This window comes from Prionailurus viverrinus, chromosome C2 (genome assembly GCF_022837055.1).
Source record: "Prionailurus viverrinus isolate Anna chromosome C2, UM_Priviv_1.0, whole genome shotgun sequence".
Taxonomy (NCBI): Eukaryota; Metazoa; Chordata; class Mammalia; order Carnivora; family Felidae; genus Prionailurus; species Prionailurus viverrinus.
In genome coordinates, this window is record NC_062569.1 from 7,576,938 (window position 1) to 7,583,793 (window position 6,856).

Genomic DNA, 6,856 nt, shown 5'->3' on the forward strand with positions numbered 1-6,856 from the left:
GAAATCCGACTGGCCTCGCATCTCCCTGGAAGAAAATACTAGACCCCAAAGCACAATGAAGAAACCTCTATAGACTTTAGGAAAAAGTTACAACTTTTTCCTAAAAATGGAAGAGAGAAAGAGAGAGAGACAGAGAGAGAGAGAGAGACAGAGACAGACAGAGAGAGACAGAGAGAGACAGAGAGAGGAGATCATGAGTGGGGGAGGGGCAGAGAGAGAGGGGGACATAGAGAATCCCAAGCAGGCTACATGCTCAGCACAGAGCCTGATATGGGGCTCGATACCACGAACCATGAGATCAGGACCTGAGTGTAAATCAAGAGTCGGATGCTTAACTGATTGAGCCACGCAGGTGCCCATTCTGTCAAACCTTTATGCTTAAAAGCAATAGAAAAATAGTTCAAACATTTTGTTCTTATAATTATTTTTGAAATATTACATAAATATTTTATTCCAGCAGTCTTCAATATAAGATACACTTACCTCAGGAGTATACAAAGATTCTTTAGGGAGATAAATGGGCAAGTTTCATGGGAATCAATTCCTATATCCTGAACATATGCACTATTTATTAGAACTAGTTTGCTTGGTGGGTTTTTCTTTCCAAATTCCCATTTAATGATCACCCTTATCCCACTTGAAGAAATCAAGGTCCACTTCTTACCCACCCAGAAAACTACTACTGTACAAGATTGCCCTTGGTGTAAATATCTCTGGCACAATTCAGAATAATGGTGTCAGGATTGAAAAAGTGACCCTAAAGACAGTAAAAACACTTTTGGAGATCAGGGAAGTGATCACTTTGGAGTGATCAGTTTGGAGATCAGATGCTGACAAACAGCATCTGTTGTCTTTAATAACCTAAATGGTAAGCTGCTGGGTTGCTTAAAAAATTGTTTCACACTAGTGAATGTGATTTTTGACTTATAACATAGAAGTCTAAATAACTAACATTGTTATAGAAAAGACATTCTATTGCAATCTACTTAAACATTATTTTGTGCTTCCTAGAGTTTCATATAAATGTGCTGTTTTCAGTCTGACTTCTTTTGCTCAGCATAATACCTTTGAAATTCATCCGTGTTGTTGCATATATCAACAGTTCACTTCTTTTTATTAATGAACAGTGCTTGATCCTATGGATATACTACAGTTTACTTATCCACCAGCTGTGAATGTGCGTTTATGTTGTTTCAGGCTATTATAAATAAAGATGTTATGAACATTCGTGTACAAGGTTTTGTAGGGACACATGTTTTAGTAAGTATCTAATATGAAATAACAGTTAATGTTCTTTACTCTTGCATAGATATCTCGAAGTGGCATGAGCAGATCACATGGTAAGTTATGTTTAATATTTTAAGAGGCTGACAAACTCTTTTCCGGAGTGGTTGTGCCATTTTATATTCCCATCAGCACTGTACGAGAGTTCCAGTTCTGCCACATCCCACCAACATTCTGTAAGCTGAAGCGAAAGCAGTGCTTGTAGAAAACGTATAGCTTAAATGCTTATCTTAGAAAAAGAAAGTTCTAAAATCAAGCATCGAGTCTTCCAAAACAAGGATCTAAAAAAAAGAGCAAATTATATCCCAAGCAAGCAGAACGAAGGAATTTATTGACATACAAGGAGAAATCAATGAAATTGAAAATAAAAATAGAGTAGAAAAAAATCAAATGAAACCAAAGGCTGGTTACTGAAAAGCATTAATAAAATTGGTAAATCTCAACAAAAGCAAAAATAAACTATTGGGACCTCATTGAAATAAAAAGCTTCTGCATGGTGAAGGAAACAATCAGCAAAACTAAAGGCAACCAACGGAATGGGAGAAGATATTTGTAAATGACATATCTGATAAAGGGCTAGTGCCCAAAATCTATAAAGAACTCATCAAACTCAACACCCCAAAAGACCAAGTAATCCAGTGAAGAAATGGGCAAAAGACATGAATAGACACTTTTCCAAAGAAGACATCCAGATGGCCAACGGACACATGAAAAGATGCTCAACATCACTCATCATCAGGGAAATACAAATTAAAACCACAGTGAGATACCACCTCACACGTGTCAGAATGGTTAAAATTAACAACTCAGGCAGCAAAGATGTTGGCTAGGATGCAGAGAAAGAGGAACCCTTTTGCGCTGCTGGTGGGAATGCAAACTGGTGCAGCCACTCTGGAAAACAGTATGGAGGTCCCTCAAAAAATTAAAAATACCCTACAGTGTAACAATTGCACTACCAGCTGTTTATCCAAAGGATACAGGTGTCCTGCTTCGAAGGGGCACATGCACCCCAATGTTTATAGCAGCGCTATCGGCAATAGCCAAAGTATGGAAAGAGCCCAAATGTCCACTGACGGATGAATGGATAAAGAAGATGTGGTATATATACAATGGAGTATTACTCAGGAATCAAAAAGAATGAAATCTTGCCATCTGTAACTACATGGATGGAACTAGACTGTATCTTGCTAAGCAAAATTAGTCAGAGAAAGACAAATATCATATGGCTTCACTCATATGTGGAATTTAAGACACAAAACAGATGAACATAAGGGAAGGGAAGCAAAAATAATATAAAAACAGGGAGGGGGACAAAACATAAAATATTCTTAAATACAGAGAACACACTGAGGATTGCTGGAGGGGTTGTGGGTGGGGGGATAGGCTAAGTGGGTAATGGGCATTAAGGAAGACGCTTGTTGGGATGAGCACTGGGTGTTATATGTAGGGGATGAATCACTGGATTCTACTCCTGAAATCATTATTGCACTATATGCTAACTAACTTGGATGTAAATTAAAAAAAAAAAAATTGGTAAATCTCTAGCCAGATGTACTAAGAAAAAAAAGTGAAGATACAATTTAACAACAGAAGGAATAAAAGAGAGGCCACTGCTACAGATATGACAAAACACTAAAAAGATACTTAATTCATCTGTCATAAAGATGACATTGAGGGAACTAAAAAGATATGGGAATATTACAAAAGATAAAAAGATTATAAGGGAATATTATAAAAACACTATGTCTATAAATCTGACAACCTAGATGAAATGGATCAATTCTTTGAAAGACACAAACTATCAAAATTCATTCAAGAAGAAGGGCAGATAACTTGAATATTGCTGAATTTATTGAAGAAATTGAATAAATTATTGCTAATATTGTTTTAAAGCAATAAAGAAGACTCCAGGCCCAGAAGATTTCACTGGCAAATTATACCAAACATTTAAAGAAGAAATAATACTAATTCTACGCAACTGTTTGAGAATATAGAAGAAAAGCAAACTTCTCAAAGACAGAAGAAAGAAATCTGCAGGTCAATATCCCTCGTGAATATAGATACAACCCCCCTCCAAATATTAGCAAATCAAATTCGGCTCTACGGAAAAAGGATACTGCATCACATTGAAGTGAAGTTTATTATGGAAATGCAAGGTTGGGTCAACACTGAAGAATCAATACCATTTACCATGTTAACAGACTCAAGAAGAAAAGTCCTATGATAATCTCCATAGAGACAGAAAGAGAATTTGATGTTTCCATCCCAGTACTACCTAGCAGTGACCTCAGGCCAATGTACTTTTCGGAGCAGAAAGACCCTGTCAGCTGGTCAATACTTCCACGGCCAGAGGTGAGCTATGTTTGCTTATGTGTTCTAAGAAATAAGGACGGCCTGGGTATAAGGATATCACCTGGACAATAATCTTTTCAAATCAAGCTCCTTGAGCCCTCTCTCATGAATGGAGAACAGGGCAGGGGGAGAGGGGGAGGAGGTGAGAAGGCTAGGACCTTTTCAACAAAACATTTCTGCCCCTGTCATCAACATTTTGCAAAGAGCTGAGTTTTAAGAGAAATGGAACAAGAGAGGAGATCAGAATAGCTCAAGGGCCATCAAACTTCTTCTGATAATGTTTTAATGAGATTTGTGAGTCTCATTTTGTGGCTTAAATAAAAGTCCTTCCGTCGAGAATTTGAACAATAGTTTTCTTAGACTTCATCTTTTTTTTTTTTTAATTTTTTTTTTCAACGTTTATTTATTTTTGGGACAGAGAGAGACAGAGCATGAACGGGGGAGGGGCAGAGAGAGAGGGAGACACAGAATCGGAAACAGGCTCCAGGCTCCGAGCTGTCAGCACAGCGCCTGACGCGGGCTTGAACTCACGCGAGATCACGCGAGATCATGACCTGAGCCGAAGTCGGACGCTTAACCGACTGAGCCACCCAGGTGCCCCTAGACTTCATCTTTTGTTATGAGACAACAAGGCAGTGATGAGTCCCAAGCATTTTTCTTGGGAAATTCCTTCTCTTTTCTTTGGGATGTTTCCCCCCTTTGGCCTTTGAGACAACAGCTGTGGAATATCTTCTAGTAATACCTGGAGAAGAGCTCGTGGTGGATATGTTCTAATTATAATAAGGGCTTGAACCTGGGGCACCTGGGTGGCTCAGGCAGTTGAGTGTCCGACTTTGGCTCAGGTCATGATCTCACAGTTCATGAGTTCCAGCCCCACGTCAGGCTCTGCGCTGACAGCTCAGAGCCCGGAGCCTGCTTCGGATTCTGTGTCTCCCTCTCTCTCTGCCCCTCCCCTGTTCGTGCTTTGTCTCTCCCTCAAAAAGAAATCAACTTTTTTTTTTTTGAAAAATAAGGGCTCGAAACTAATTGCAGCCCTACTCTCCATTCATTTGCTCATTGTTCACAGTGAAATTCAAAGTTCTCATCCTGGCTCACGAGGCCCTACAACTCTAGCCTCTTCCCCTGTAACTCCGTCCTTTCTTCTCCTCGTTCTAGTCACTATTTCATAAAGCCTTCCTAAAATTTGCCTTCAGACACGCTGTTCCCTCTATGTGAGATGCTCTTCCCTTCACTCCCCACCTGCTTACCTCCTATTCATGTTTCAGGGGTCCACCTAAAGGTCCTCCTCAGAGATAACCTGCCCCGAGCCCACCACCCCAAGTAGGAAATGTTCTCCCCTATACTTTCTCTCAGCACCCCTACTACGGCTTCATTGCACTTAGAATGATTTGCTGCTTTGTACGCATTTGGGATCTCGTCCTTGGCACTTCTCCCACTAGGCTGTAAATTCCACGCAGGCAGAAGCAATGTTCACCTTACTTTTTTTTTTCTAGAAAAATTTAACAGGTTTATTTATAATTGTTATACAGTTGAACTTGTTCACAGAAGCATTTTGACTTGCATTAATGCTTTCTGTCCCCGCATTTATATTAAAAATTCACCCACAAATGAAAATGGAAAAACTGCCAATACCTGACTTGTGTCCCCTGTTTTTCCACTCGCAATCGTGTACTTAGGTACCCTTTGGCCCCATGGGGAAAAATATCTAATGTGTGGAACTATCAATAACAGGAAGAAGAGATTTATCTATCTATCTATCTATCTATCTATTTCTAGGAACGAAACGATTTCCATCATAGCACCATCTTTTTAAAAATTTTTTTTTCAACGTTTTTTATTTATTTTTGGGACAGAGAGAGACAGAGCATGAACGGGGGAGGGGCAGAGAGAGAGAGGGAGACACAGAATCGGAAACAGGCTCCAGGCTCCGAGCCATCAGCCCAGAGCCTGACGCGGGGCTCGAACTCCTGGACCGCGAGATCGTGACCTGGCTGAAGTCGGACGCTTAACCGACTGCGCCACCCAGGCGCCCCCATCACAGCACCATCTTAAGCACGCGTTCCTCTGTGCAGTGCGCTAGCTGGGTGTCTTTTGGCGTAATTATTGCACGTTCGGCATGGACAGCCCACAGGCTGGTGTCTTCAAACAGCCCCACCAGATAGGCCTCGCTTGCCTCCTGCAAAGCACCGAGCTGTACTCTGGAAGGGCAGAGGCGTTTTGAAGTCCCGAGCAAGTTCTCGCGCCAGGCGCTGGGAAGGAAGTTTGCGAATCAGACGTCCTGCGGGATCAGGCCCGTGACCACGCGGTTTCTTCACCCCTCCAGGAGAGGGCACACTTTGGCCAGCAGCTTTTGTAGCCGGTTGCTTCCTCTGTGCTTTACCACCGGCGGAGTTGCGGGCAGTCAGCATGGTGTAGAGACCCCTTCCTTGATTCTCCTCCTTGGACAGCAGCGATCTGAGCCGGAGGGGGCGCGGGTGTTAGCGAGCCAAGGAAGGCACAGCGGTAGCGGCTGCAAACACCGCAGTGTTCGCTTCATACACACACTCCATACATACACTCCAGTGCGTAAACAAGTACTACCACATAGTAAGCGCTCAATAAATCCTTACTGAATAACTGTCGAATGGACTTCATTATTCTTCTGGACTGTCCTACTTGATCCAGAGTGAATACTCCGGACTTAAGCCCGGTCGAAATATATTACTGTAATTAAAAACTTTTAACAACATGGCATACCTATTAAAATCACATGCACTATTAGAATGAAAATGAAATTAGTGTAGTCTAAAAGAAAAAGGCACGGTTTTGAATGTTGAGTTACCTTGGAGTGTTGGAGAGGCAAGCAACCTCACCACCTGTGCCATCCGGCATTGCCACCACGGGTTGCTACCAGGTATGATCAGATAGCTTAGAAAGAAGTCGTTCTGCAAACAATTTCCATTGATTTGTTTCCATTTTTCTCTACTTTTCCCACCCATTTCCTAGTAAATGCTCATGCAATGGGAAACAATTAATCATTTTATTTTTCTAGTAGCCTACTCTGTGCTTGATGACGTGATCAGCACAGGGAATCCAAGAAGTGTATGTAATACAGGCTCTCTCCTCTCCTGCTAAAAATAGAATGATATGTTGGTTTCATTTGTTACATTCTAATTTTTTCCACTTTAAAAAGCGCCCCAAAGTTGGGGTAAGGAGGTTGAAATACCTAGTCTGTCTTTGC

At 41.3% G+C, this 6,856-nt stretch overlaps 1 pseudogene; it reads right to left on the bottom strand.

Annotated features, from left to right (window-relative positions):
- Positions 1-5,671: 5,671 nt before the first annotated feature.
- Positions 5,672-6,044, bottom strand: LOC125175113 (histone H3.3-like; annotated as a pseudogene).
- Positions 6,045-6,856: the final 812 nt, after the last annotated feature.